Below are 15,300 nucleotides of genomic sequence, written 5' to 3'. Positions count from 1 at the left end.
TTTTTTTTTTTTTTTTTTTTGGTATCCAGGCCTGTGTTGATTGCCCAGAACAGTAGGAAAAAACCCTACTTTTATGTGGACTTCTGTAGATTGTGAGCCTCTGAGTGCCCCCTCCCCATACACACTGGGTATAAAGTTCTGAACATTTCAGAATTCGGGGTTCAGAGGGACAAATTGGTTGAGGCAAAAGCCCCCTTCTGGACCACTGCAGCTAATAACCCTGCTTCCTCCTAATTCCACGGTGTCCAGCTTCATCTGTCCTACAACACTACAGCTGCCCCTTCAACTAAGATTATCAGAAACATCTTTCTAAAAAACAAAAAGGTTCTAGTTCTCTTTGTCCTTGCCACTGATACCTCCGATTATCGGTGATGAGCCCTGATTCCCCACATGGTGAAGTTTGAACATTAGAGAAGCACGCCGAGGCAAACATATAAAGCAGGGTTTATTTAAAAAGGGGTAATATAGACTTCTCCTGGGAGGGAGAAAGGGGCCATAGCTGGTATCCTGGTACTCCAAGAAGCAAGGTGTTCTGCCCTTTTTATATGTCTTAAGGCGTCCTTTGTTCTCCTGTTCTCTTCCCCTAATCTTTCTCCTTCCTGCGTACATGACTAGGCCTAGGAAATGCTAGGTGGGATGGCCAAAAGGTGGGAAACAGGTAGGCTGAAGGGGAACAGGCAGGGTGGTGCAGCCCAGGACACATTAATGAACAACCTTATAGCTCCCTGTAGGGAGGGGCAATTCCTGGGACAGGCTACCTTAGCAACAGGTTGGAGCAGGGGCACGTTCTTGATGAGGGTAGAGGAAGGATTCTGAAGGGATTAACAATTCAGTCCTTCAGGGGACAGTCTCCAACTTCCTGGACTCACTCAAAATTGGCCTCCTTGATCTGACCTTACTCGATTTACCCATTTACACTGCCTCTCTAATTCTGGCTTCACCACCAGCTACCAACCCCACACAAAGGGACATCCTACCTCCATAAAGACTTAGGGAAAAGCTCATGTTCCATTTTTAATGGATTTAACCTGTGTGCAAATGATTCCTTAATTTAAGTAAAATGAAAATTTAAAAAATAAAATTAAAAAAACCCTACATGATCCAAATAAAACATGTCTGTAGACCAGTTGTGCACACAGACTTCTACTTCTATGACTTTCGAAATAATTGGGAGAATATGGTTACTAAAAAGATGGGAGGTAGGGGACCCAGACCCCGAGTGGAGAGATGTGTCTCAGGTGAAAAAGGGATGCAATCCCTCCTGTTAAAGAGGAGAGGCAGTGGGGCATGAGGGAAAGCAGGGAAGTTGGTGGCAGGAATTTGAGAGATTCTGATATGATTGTTGAACCAGGACACAAAGAGAAGACCACTGACTCCAATTTTAAATCAAATTAAAGCAAGCTTGTAATTCCGTCTAGCTGGGACTGTCTCCTGAAATTCGTAGAAGACAGTGATCCAGCTCTCTAGGAGCGCAGTTTTATAGCACAAAAAAGTTGCAAAAGGGGGGTGTCTTGAGAACTTACAGATAACAGGATTTTGACAAGCATAATACAAAGGTGGGTAGTAGGTTAATAATGGTCTAAATGGTTCAGCACTTAGGGAGTATATTTAGATCCCATCATCAGATTTTATGAGGCACCATTAGGGTTTCAGAGAGGGTTGTTATCTAGTCAGGGGAAATCAGGCATGGGTGAGTTCAAGGCATGGGCAGGCATTCCAAGCATGTTTAAAACATCAAAATACGGCCAGGCCAAATAGAAGTCCTCATATCAGAAAACAGAAATGAATCTTTTATAATTTTTGACAAGATGGCTCCTGATCTTAAGAGAGAATTAGGCTGGGTTTATCACTGGTGAAATGATGACTTCTGTATTTCCAGGTAAACAGAAGACCCAGTCACATGCCAACTATGGGATAGGAAGTGAAAAGTCAGATATATGTGAGGAAAGTGATAAAGCCACAGAAGAGAATACATTAATAAATTGGCCAGAAAAAGGTGTAGCATTTGGGGGTGATATTCCAGGCTCTACTGAGATTGGTGATTATATTTATTAGGCTTGAGTTCGTGTAATAGAAAACAGAAAAAATAGCAGCTTAAATAAGAACAAAATTAATTTCTCTTTTACAGAAGAGAATTTTGGAATTAAGACTATGGTTGGTGTAATTTACATTAGTGAATGAAACTACTGGTTTTTGCTTCAGCATCTTTGCTGGTGGCTTCTATCCTTAAGGTCACCTCATGACTCAAGGTGACCACAGGAGCTGCATCAAATGGCAGAAAAAGGGGACTGCTGAGTCAATGAAAAGCTGACCACTGTCAGTTCTCTTTAAGCTTTCCTGCTGCAACCTTCAACATTCTCCCTCATTTGCTTGAACTTAGTTATATGACTGTTCCTTCACACAGGGGCAGTTGGGAAATGCAGTCTTTCATCCCTGGCAGCAATGTGTTCAATTAGACACAAAGGTCCTATTATTAAAGAATACAGACTAGAGTGCAGAAAAGGTCATCTCTAGCACAGAGAGATGTCCTATCATGTTTTTTGTTGTTGTTCTCTAATTATCTCATGTGACCACGGAGAAACCTAGGAGTTGGTTTCACCAAAGGTAAGTAATTTAATAAGATGAATGATATGAAAATGCTAACAGAGGTGAGTCTAGAACTGTTACATGAGAGTGACTAAAATTAAGGACCAGGGATTCTAAATAATTTGGGAGAAAATTGATGGCAGGAAGAAGCTGATGGATGGGGAGAAAATGGAGACCTAATGACCATGTGGAGGAAGACTTCCCTGAGGAAGAAACTGGGTGGGCAATCTTGAACCACAGGAGATTGTGGTGGAGAGGGAGAAGGTAGGCTAAAAATGAACTGCTACTTAAGAGAGAGGAGATGACATTCTGAAGCTAAAGTGAAGACCAGGGAGTGAAATGAATCCTTCAGACTTCTCTCCTGTTCTCTCTCCTCCCTACCTACTTCTTGGTTCTGTGAGTCTCTACCTGTGGGATTTCAAGCTGAAGGTGTATAAAACATATATTGTGTCCTACTTCACATTCCCTTTGCTTGCCTTTAACTCCAGTTAACTCCAGTTATTTCTACAGCAGTTGGTGTGACCTGACAGCACACCTTCATCAGGAATCTCTTACATTCTGCCCTAGGACTTCTCTGCCTTGCTGTTATGGGGAGAGGCCTCAGAAAACACTTTAAGTCCTAATTCAAACAAAAGGGAGCTTTATTTACCTGGCCAGGGACTGTTTCCCACCCGTAATGCTCTATGGGAGAACAGCAATTTCCTGGCCCGTGACTTGGGAATTTAAGGACAATGACCCTAACTCAGGGGCTTTTCTCAGTGTCCTGTAAGCAAGCAAGTTACAGAGGCTAAAAAAAAAAAAAAAAAAAACCGAAAACCTCAATTAGCATCTTGGATCCAAACAACTGTTAGACAACCGTATCCTGAGTTTCAGCTGAGTGGGGGTGATAATCTATTTTAAAGTCATGTAGACCCATAAATGTACTCAAACCCATGATGTAGCTCATCACAACCATCACTATTTCCTGAGTTGATTACATTTTGTGGGGTACAAAGTACAGGAAAACAATTTTTATAAGGAGACAGCTTTCATTTCAGTCTCTCAGAAATAGTTCTCATAATAGTTTTTTATAGAAGGCAGCAAAATGGAGTCTTAGGCCTGTCTATTGCTTTTATAATCATCTATCTTGCTATAACCTATAACTTACACTGTTACTGATTTTATTGACTAGTTTACTCCACAACACTGCCAGGCACTCACACGTGTGCAGACCTGGAAAGGGGAGAACCATGGGACAAACCTTAACCGTTGGGGATCAGGATATGTGAGTAAATGTTTCCTCTGGCCTCCTTCAGGGCAGAAAATACTGAAGTACATTCTGTCTGGCTCCCTACAGGTTCCTCGCAAGACTGAGCCCCAGGTGCCCATAATAGTGCACAGCTTGCTAACACCTTTTTTTGTTGTTGTTCTAATACATTTTCACAATTTTACAGTGTGCAAATCAATGACATCTAGTACATTTACAATGTTGTACAATTCTAGCCACACTTAGTTCCAGAACATTTCCACAATTCCAAAAAGAAACTCCATACCGATGAAACTGTCACTCTCCGTTCCTCTCTCCCCTAACCACAGCAAACCACAAATCTTTTCTCTGTGTCTATAAATTGGCCTGTTTCTGGATGTTACATATAAATGGGATCGTATGATATGTGCTTTTTGTGTCTGGATTCTTTCTCTTAGCATAATGTTTTTGAAGTTCTTCCATGTTGAAGCATGTATCAGCACTTCATTCCTTTGTCTGACTGAATAATAATACTCCATTGCATGGGTATACCATGTTTGTTTATCCATTCATTCATTAGTGTACATTTGATTTGTCTCCATCTTTTGGCTATTGTAAATGATGCTGCTTTGAATGATGACACAGTCAGTGTAGGAGAAAGAATGGTATGGGGAGAATCTGGAAGCAGTCAGGCAATAGACTTCACTGTCCAGGTGGAGAAAGGCCCCTTGGAGACCTGAACGAAGGCCAGAGATAGAACGAAGGGGCTAGATTTGAGAGAAATGCAGAGTTAGAACTGATGGGATTTGGTGACAGTATGAGAAATACAGGAGCCTGATGGATAGGGGAGGAAATGGGGATGATTCTGGAATTTTAACTTAAAGGTAATGTTTCAAATTGTTGCCATTTTTAAAGCTTAAACATTTGATAATTTTGCGAGTCCTTATACTAATAATTACTATGCTTAATACAAGCCCACATAAATTTTACCACCCATGAAGAGCAGTGTTTTCAAGTTCCCAGAAGCAGAAATACCCTTAGAGTTTGAAGGGTTCCTGGGCAAATATTTTTGCAGGAACTCTAAATAAAAATTTAAATCACCCTAGAATGATTAAATCACCCTAGCACATCAGCTCCATTCTGACAGTTCAATCTTGCAAGATCCCTCAAAGAAATATCAAATTACAATGATCCACTCACCAGGCTGCCCTCCTAGAACTTGGTCCTGGACACAGGGCCCAGAGATGACCCCACAAATAGGAGTCATGGAACTCTTCAGGGCATCTGGTCAACACCACATACGGGAGTAGAGGGAGGGAGGGGTGTTGAGAGAGCATCCCAAAGAGGAAAAACAGAATTGGGGGCCCATGTGGCAGCACTCTCCTTCTGGGAGAGGGGTTCAGAAAACTTTGAGGAAGGCACTCCAAAGTGCCATGCTATCTGAGGTATAAGGTCTCACTGCACAGATCCAAGGACAGTAGTTCCCTGATGATCTGGAATTGATGTGAACTTCAGGTAAGAGATGAAAACCAGCATTTGCTTTCAGTGTGCCCTACTTAACAAGGACCATGCAATATACTTGCTTCCTTTGATCCTCACAAACATCTTGTAAAGTGGATACTTTTATCATACCCAATTTACAGATGAGAAAAGTGTGTCTCAGAGAGATTACATGACTTCCCTCAGGTCACCCAGTGGTGGATCCAGGTTCTAAAATGTCTCTATGACCCATGTGACTGCCATGAAGGGTCTTGCCTTTCCCACCTCTGTTAAAAGGGCATGAACCACTCCATAAGGAGTATGCACTCTGATCTGCTAGATACTCTCTAACTGACTAAGTATACTCTATATCGAATTCATATGAGTAGATTTGGCCATAGCCTAGAGACCCCTCTGCTCTCTTTATAGACAAAGGGAAAGGGAACACCTTGCCTGATTTCATCCCATGGTTCCACGGCTCTTAAGCCCTTGTCCCAGTTCCTAGGACTCCACCTGTGCTGACAATTCCCTGCCTGTTGTTTGGGGAAGGTTCAGCTCAAATGTGGAATGAACCCAAGCAACTCTCTGAACAACTTTTAAACCAGAAGAAAAGCAGCTGGGCTAGGTGATGGAAAGTTTATTTAGAACCTGACAAGAAATCAGGCTATGATCATTCTGCGTCAGTTTTTAGTGTTGTTAATGATTATTCTGGTTTGAATTCTCATTGGTTGGGTCAGACTTTAGGCAAAAATCATTAAGGTGAGGTGTGGCTGTTCTCTAACCCTGGCAGATGAAACCCTGCACCTAGGCAAGGGGCCAGGACAGCTAAGCCATCACTGCAACACTTTCTCCAGAAGCCTTGAGTGAGAGATGGCTTCATCTCCTGAAATGTGTTAGTTTAAGGTCAGGAAAGAGCTGTAGTACTTTTACAAACATCTTGGTCTCCTTCTCTCGAGCCTTCCTTTCCCCTACCAATTGTTTATGGCCCCATAAATAATTTCAAATGAATCAGTTAAATAGAGTTCCTTATAAAAGCAAAGAGTGAGGATGTTCATTAAAGAGAGAGGAATGGGAAGCCCCATTTGTTTGTAAACACAGCATTCTGAAGGGAAGCATCTGGATAGTGTTCAAGAATGAGACAGGGTACCTGGGTGTAGTGGTGCATGTCTGCAATCCCAGTGACTCAGGAGGCTGAGGCAGAAAGATTGCAAGTTTGAGATCACCCTTAGCAACTTAGCAAGATCCTACTTCAAAATAAAAAATAAAAAGGACTGGGTATATAGCTCAGTAGTAAAGCACCCTGTACTGGGTTCAATCCCAGTACAAAAAAAAAAAAAAATGAAATAAGGTGTCAGAGGTGTCCTGTGGTTTCACCAATACTTCAGGGGTGTGGTGATAACCAGGAGCCATGTGCAACCATTAAGCAATGTTTCCAGGTTCAAAACAGCAGGCATTTCCACTAAATTTTGGCCAGATTTTCACTCAGTCCTCCTGAAATCGACACTTTCCTGTGGTCCTGAAAAGACATAAAGATGAGTCTCAGAGGGCTTTAATTAGGGGCAGACATCATTTTTTTTTAAATGTGGGCAGTTATATCCTCATATGAGGATCTGAAAGCTAGAGCCCATTCTTTAACTTTGATCAAATGAGGTTAAAGATGTGAGACAGGGAGATTAAAGGATCAGGTTTCTAAATTACTTGGTAGAACAGCAGCAAATTTCCAGATGAGAGAATGATTTCCATGTTAATTCACTTCCCAGTAAGATAGACTGGGCACCTGGGATGTTTGCCTGCCCTACACCATCCCCAGGAAATACCACACATTTCTATCATAGTTCCATGCTTGGTAGGCTGTTTTGGACAAAAGGACAATGGTTCTCCTTAATGACTTGTGTTCAACTACTGTGACAGAAACCAGTGCCTTCCTTATTTGATGTGGCATGAAATCATAGGCCTATAAAAGAAGTAAGGCAATAAAGAGTTATGTAAGGCTTAGTTCTCAAAGTCAACAGAAATGGGTTTCAGGTTGCTGGATTGACAATGAGGAGAAGGGAGTTTTGGCATTTCAGGGGCAGGGTCGATGCTGCCTGTATGGCCAGTCTAACCAGCAGCATGTTCCCTGAAGTGTCAGCTTGACTCTTCCAGTTTGGTACTATAAAATGTGGTAGTGGTTGTTTTAAAAAGGAAGATTAGTGTAGTGTGTTTGGATTCAGTCCACACCTTGGAATTACCTTGACATTGGATTATGACAGGATTCTCAATTCTGAATTTGAATCTTTTCTTTACAATTGGCCTGTGTCCATGAACAAATGACATCCCTTCTCTAAGCCTCAGTTTCCTCATCTTCAAAGAGGACATGATAATAGTTCCTCTTTATAGGGTGTGAGGATTACAGAGATAATTCTTGAAACCACTTGTCCCAGTTCTGGGCCCAGAGTCAGTTCTCAATAAATAGAAACAATTATGACTACTTATTTAAACTCACATGTCTGCCCTTCTTTTTGTTTTCCCTTGCTTGTTTTTGTTGAAGGAGTCCCTGGCCAGAACTACAGAGGTTGACCAGCTGGTAATGTACTTCATTACTCATTGATCCATTCCATTTCTGGATAGTTCACCTTCTATGCTAAGATGGTTACCCACAGTAATTACCTTAGTAAATGACTCAGGATTTTTGGTAATGAAGAAGGCAGGGCTATGGCTTGTTGACACCTTATTTGATATAAGAAAGAAGGAAAGGTGAAGATGTTTATTGAGTAACCACAAGCCTGAGTCCAGCATCTAGAAATTGCTGAGGCTCACAAAAGAGTCACATTACCACAAAAAGTATTCTGCTGAATGTAAAACAATGATGACAATTTGTGTTCTGCATTAGATTTCTAAATTCACTTGTCATTTAATGTAAATGCCTCTAGTATCATGGAGAGAACACAGGTTACTCTTTTCTTATTTATTATAGTATAAAGGCAAAAGAGAGGATCCAAGTTAATAATGTAAACCTTTAAATTTGAAGATTGGCATTACTATTTCCCCTGTATTCACCAAAGGCTCAAATTTACAGATCGGGCTAAAGAAAAAAAAAAAAAAAACTCATTTGTGTTCCATTAAATCTCATTCCAGCCCGTGGGCAATTGATTTGTGCATGCCATCTTGGCGTACTCAACATATCCTAAACTAAACTCATTTTCTATGAGTTCCCCTTTAACTATCTCTCCTTTCCAACTACCCATTTCTGTCATCAATGTCACCATTTTCTAATCTCAGAAATGAACATTTTGATGTAATCTCTGATCCTTTCATCTCTTTCCCCCATGATCAGAAGACTGATTAAGATCTTGGGCTCTATGAACAGACAGAATATTATTCTTAAACGATCATTCTCAGGAATGTTCTTCCAGTGAATTTCACATCATACTACATTGGAACCTTTAGGTTACTTCCTTTCCAAACTGCTTTGCAAATTTTCCTTACAACCTCACATAGGGTTTGATGCCTGGCTTAACCACTTACAGCTATGTGGCCTTGGGCCCATTACTTAATGGCCCCTGTACTTTCATTTCCTTAAAATGAGAAAAATAGCAGCTGGTGTGATGGTATACACCTGTAATCCCAGCTCTTTGGGAGGCTGAGTTAGGAAGATTCCAAGTTCAAGGCCAGTCTCAGTAATTTATCATAGACTCTGTCTCAAAAATTAAAAGTTTAAAGGGATAGGGGTATATCTCAGTAGTAGAGTGATTCTGGATTCAATCCCTAGTATTGCAATTTTTTTTTTAATTTTTGAAAAGGAAAAATACCAAACTTAAAATAATAGACTAAAAATAACAGTTGCTGTGATAGTCAAATGAGGTAATGTTTAGCACAGTGGTGGCACATAATAAGTGGGTGAAACAGTCTGCTACTAATTTTATTATTATTACAAGTAGTCTGTGATATATTCCTTCTTGTGTTTTTGTTGTAACTGCTCTACTTATCATTTCTGGCCTATGTTATATAGATATTGCAGTTTCATATCTTGCTTTCAGAGTCTCCTCATACCATCCTATAGGGCTTTGCCAGACTGGTCTTCCTTACACACCATACAGGTCTCCAGGTCAGAATCCATAATGGCTCCCTAGTACCTATGGTATTCAACTTTTGGGCAACTTCCAAGGCACTTGAGAAATCATCCGGCTCAGTGACGTCCAAGTGTAGTGTAGTGACTGGGGACACAGGCTCTGGGGCTCCACCACTTGCTAACTACGTAATCTTAGGTAACTGTGTTCCTTTAGCCATTTCAAAATTCAAACTCTTTGTTTAGGCTGTTTCTCCACTCTCAAGACATAGCTTTCACTCACTGCCTGTTGAGAGCCACAGCGGAAAGGGGCCCCAGCAAACTTCCAGCTGCTAGCAAACTTCCAGCTGCCAGCTGATGATTGGCTCACAATGGCCCCAGCTAACTTCTAGCTGCCAACTGATTGGCTCCTCTGCGGTGATGCTCATTGGGCTGTTTCCCCACCCTTTCAGACCACGGAGCTGCTCATTGGGGGACGTTTTTTGGCTCTGCCCACTCGACCCAGCCAATCAGCCTCAAGAGCAGGAGGAGTGGGGGAGGTTGAGAGGCTTGTGGGAAGCCGGTGGTGGCACTTGGGCTCTGAAGGTTTTTCCTGAGGAGCTGTGTGGTTTGGTGTGTGTGTTCTAAAAATAAAGTTCGTTTCTTTTGACAAGTGGCTCCTGAATTGTGCCCAGCCAGACCGAGGCAACTGCCCTCTTCCTAAGATGACTTCTGAACACCGTGGGTGGGGGAAGCTCACATATCCTCACAGGGACAGGAGCACAGGCCTCCAGCTCCTCTCTAATCTTGGATGTCCTGTGATCTCCTTTGGCCCTGCCGTGTTCTGTGTTGGCTGCTGAGGTTCAAGTTGACCCACTTTCTCTGAAACTCATTCTGGACTCCTCTTTCTTCCACTGAAGTTCATGTTCCCTCTTGGTAGTTTCCCTTAGCTTGACCCCAGGCCTCCACACTAGTTATGAAGAAACTCTGGTTCCATTACCTGCCACACACAGGCTGTAAAAACTATGGTGCTAGTTCAGATCTTCATACTCACAGCAATTTCTGAATTATTCCTGGTTGGCCCCATATTGCTGTGGTGCCATGTTGATTATGGAGCCTCTCTGAGCAGTTTACAGTTTCCCCAGGATTTGCCCAAAGAATTGAGAACTAAGTCCCTGAACTGGGAGTTACCTAAATCCACCTGGATTCCTCTACCACCATTTACTCTTCCTCTTCAGAGTTGTAGAGATGGAGAAGGGAGGGTAAGAAACTAGGATACTCCTAGATTCTTGCCATATCCCTTTCTTGTCTTTCTCTTCCAGGACCAGAAGGAGTTTCAGCTCATTTTCCCATGTAGACGGTCCTTTGTTGAACCCTGACACAAAGGAAAGACCACAGACTCCAATTTTAGATCAAATTAAAGCCAGCTTGTATTTGTCTACACAAAGAGAGCTAATCAGCGACTCTCTCCCCTAATGCGAGCTAGAAACCAGCACCCCCAGCTCTTCAAGAATGAGATTTATAGCACAAAAAGTTGCAAAGGGGGAGGTCTTGAGAACTTACAGATAAGGGGATTTTGACAAGCATAATACAAAGGCAGATAACAGGTTAATGCTCTATGTGGCATGATATTTCAAGGTAGGGAATAAATTCAGATCCCAACATCAGAATTTATGAGGTACCGCTGAGGTTTCAGAGAGGGTTGTTATCTGGTTGGGGGAGCCAGGATTTATTATGCTCCACTAAGGTTTTAGAGAGGGTTGTTATCTGGTCAGGGAAAGCCAGGCATGGGTGAGTTCAATTCAAGGCACGGGCAGGAATTCCAAACAAGCTTAGAAATCTCAGTAATTTATAGTAAAACAGAAATTAACTTTTCATGACTTTGTGACAAGATGGCTCCCAATCTTAAGATGGAATTAGGCTGGGTTCATCACTTTCTCTTATGTCTTCCCTCTCTTCTACACCTCCTAGCCTAGTACTAATGGCTAAGGGAACCAAACAAGAATCATCAAGAAGGCAATATATACTACCTTTGAAATATTTCAAAAGCCTGATCCTTATTTACCACCTGATAAGTGTTTATTTTTTCTGTTCTTCATTCTATTCTTTCTTTCAATATAGGCACAAATGCCATATTAACTTTGAGGCATTCTTTATCTACTCCAATCAAAACGCATTTTTCTAAGAATCACCTATGTAGTTGTGGAACTACATAGCTTTGCACTCAGCTCTTTATCTGGTTTCTTCTGACTTGAAGACATTCTGTTCTACTAATTGTTCTCCAGTTGCTTTGGTGCATTGGTTTTTGTTAGGTTGTAAGCTTCTTGAGGGTAGAGACCATGTTTCCTCCCACAAGATCTTGCACAGTGTTAAACAGTCCTTAGAAATGGACTGATTGATAACTCTAGGGACAAACTGCTTGGGGAAGGATGTAGACTCTTCCTCCCTATCTTGACATGTCTTGGGTTAACCTATACTTTTATTGTATGTCTCACATTGTGTTAAATGCGCTATTGACATCATTTTATACAATTCTACCATCAACTTATAATGTGGTGTCATTATAGTAACCATTCTACAGATGTGGAAACTGAGATTTTCCAGATATTAAGTAATTTTCCCAAGATCACCTGGAAGTAAAGAGTAAAATCAGGATTCAAACACAGGTCTGTCTGACTCCAAATTCCATGATCTTAAACTACTACTTGCATGGACACCATTGGTTCAATTGTCCAGGGTGAGCTTTTTCACAGTTCTTTCTCGTCAGGTCTTCAGGATAGTAAAAGTTAGCTCAGGTTACCAGTGACTACAGATTATCTATGCTTCTCAGGTTTATATTTTACTTCTCACCAATCCTGAGTAGCAGTGTTTTCATTCTTCATTTTAATAATATTTTTCCCCTGCAGGTCTCCCCCAAGCTAATTTTGCAGACCATATTTCTCATCTTTTAAGAAAAGGGCATGCAGAATATTACGATATCTTGGTGTCCTAATCTTAATATCTTTAGGTATTCGGAATTATTCTTATCAAGTGTAGGCAAGAGAAGACAATCAGTGGCCGGTGAGGAGATTCATCAACTCTAGGAATTGGCATGCAGATACTGGGCAAACAAGAGTCATGCAAAAGAGCCATCAGCCACTTGATTCTATCATCCTGAAGTTAATGTTCTTTGTGTTTGTGGGAGAAAATTTTATTCATAGTTTGGAAAAAGGGAAATAATGTGACCCCAATCTGATCAGAAAATCCTAGAAAATGTTTTTAAATAGTAGATCTTTGCTTTTTCTAGCATTTCTACCATAAGCACTATGACTTATACAATAGATAAGAGCTATTAGGGCTTTTAAATGAACTGTTAGATAGCACATAGCAGGATACAGAAATTTCAAGTTGCTGTGTTTTCTAGCTGAACCTATGTCATTGAACTGACACTGGTGTGAGTCCAGGGGCTCAGCTGAAACCTTAACTGGAAAAAAAATTAAAGGAAACTGGACTAGAGTGTAATTTACATGTTCAAGTCACAGTGGGGTGGACCTTCTTTCTCATAAAAATGTGATTCATATTCTGGCATTCTAAAACAATGCAAAAAAAAAAAAAAAAAAAAAACCAGGGAGGAAGAACATTGTCAGTAAAGGAATGGAAGCATGAAACAGGGCTGAGTACATCAGTAAGTAGGTATAGTGTCATAAAAATAGGATGCCAAATGAGGGGAGATGGTGTGCGGAGAGACTGATTACAAGGGATAAGCTTGTGAGATGGTGAATATGTGGTTATTTACCTCTATCTCTATCCACCAGATATCTATATCTATCCACCAGATTAAGGAGGAGGCAAAGGAAGAAGCAGAACTAAGCATGGGATTCCTAAAAGCTGGTATGTATTATCACATCTATGTTTCAAAGCTTTCTCTGCTGCTACTCTCCCCTTTCCCAGGAAGGCAGTGACATGGGATTTACTATATTGAGTGGGTAAGAAAGGTCTGGCTTTAACAAGTGAGACACCCTTGTTCAGTTCAAGTACTTATAGAGTGCTAGGTATTGGGAATACAAAGATGAATAAGATACTACCCCTCTATTGTCTTACATAACAAATAGGAATAAAAAAATTAATTAATCGAAAGAAAGGAAAAAGAAAAAGATACTACCCCTGACCCCAAGGAACTTCAATATGGAGAAAACATGTTAAAAAAAAACAGATTATAATACAAATGAAAAATTCAGTATGGATATTTACAAGGTGCTACGGCAATACAAAAGGGCAGCATGTTTAAGCCTGAAACAGGGGAGGATTAGAATCAGGGAATACTTTGCAAAGAAGCTTTGAACATCAAGTAGGAGTTGTGTGAACATGGTTAGGACAGCATGGAAGTGGGATTATAGGGGCAGAATTAAGAGTCCAGGGAGGAAGAACATTGTCAGTAAAGGAATGGAAGCATGAAACAGGGCTGAGTACATCAGGAAGTAGGTATAGTGCCATGTAAATAGGATGCCAAAAGAGGGGAGATGGTGTGCGGAGAGACTGATTACAAGGGATAAGCTTGTGAGACAGTGAATATCCAATTCTAGTTTCTGGAAAAAAAAAGCTGCTAATAAAGAATTACACAGTACATAAGATAAAATATAGAAAAAATGAAATCAGAAAAAGACAAGACAATGGGTCTGAATAAAAGTGGTTCAAAGAGCCAAGAGCCAGACTTGGGCTGTGAGGATTTGGTTCTCCTGTTCCTCAAGCCACAGTGTGTGTTTCCAATTCAGCCATTTCCCACTCCTAAGTTTGATTTGGATATTTATAGAAGGAAATGGAAAAGGTGACTGAATGCAGAGGACAAGAAAAAAGGCTATAGAATAGGTATTTAAGTACTTGGGTCTTCATTTGCATGTTTTATAAACATCCAACATACACAACCTTCGGATCTCCTTCCACACAAATCTGTGATATAGAAAGCCTCTTCATCCGGGTTGTCTTTGAATGACAATTGTGTGTCAATGTATGTTCAAATTGATAATTATGTGTCAAAGTGATAATTGTGTGTTGATGTAGATTCAGTGTAGCAAAAATGACCAGATGAGAGGTGTTGACAGTGGAGGAAGCTATGCATGCCAGAAGGGGGTGGATGGGAAACTTCTGTTCCTTCCTTTCAGTTCTGCTGTGAACCTAAAACCACTCTAAAAACTAAAGTCTGTTAAAAAAAAAAAAAAAAAGTCAAATGGTATCACCCAATGCCCTGCACAACTCCCCTTTTTCAGCCAGATTAAAATCTGAAATTCTTTATGAATGGCTTCAGAAGCTTTGCTCCAGCTATTCCGTTTGTCTAAAATACTCTTTCCTAGTAATCTACTCAGCTAACTCCCTCAGCTTCTCAAGTCTTTGCTAAAATTTCACTTCACCAAGAGAGGGACCCTATTTACCTTAGTTAATATTGTAACACACTACCTCTACCCATATGAGCCCCTGATATCCCCCTTACCCTATTTTACTTTTTTCCCAAAGTCCTTATCACTTCTAATATAATATTCAATGTGCTTATTAGTTTTATTGTTTAATTTCTTGTCTGCCCCCATAGGGTGTAAATTCCACAAGGGATTATTTTTGGTTCACTGATATAGCTGCTTAGAACACTTAAGTGTTGAACAGATGAATGATCAAATATCTTCAGTTGAAAGTTTCACTTTCCTGTATTCAAATCCCCCCCAACCCCTGCCTTTTTTTTTTTTTTTGGTACTGGGGATTGAATCCTGGGGTGCTTTACCACTGAGCTACATCCCCAGTTCTTTTTATTTTGAGACAAGTTCTCAATAAATTGTTGATGATCTTGCTAAATTACCAAGATTGGCCTTGAATTTGGGATTCTCCTGCCTCAGTCTCCCAAATTGCTGGGATTAAAGGCATGTACCAACCAAATTTTTCATTTTTAAAAAATATTTTTTTAGTTGTAGATGGATACCATAACTTTATTTTATTTATTTTCTTTTTATTATTATTATTT

Source organism: Marmota marmota, unplaced genomic scaffold (assembly GCF_001458135.2).
Source record: "Marmota marmota marmota unplaced genomic scaffold, marMar, whole genome shotgun sequence".
Lineage (NCBI taxonomy): Eukaryota > Metazoa > Chordata > Mammalia > Rodentia > Sciuridae > Marmota > Marmota marmota.
The sequence above is the reverse complement of the archived record's forward strand: the minus strand, read 5'-3'. Positions refer to the sequence as shown.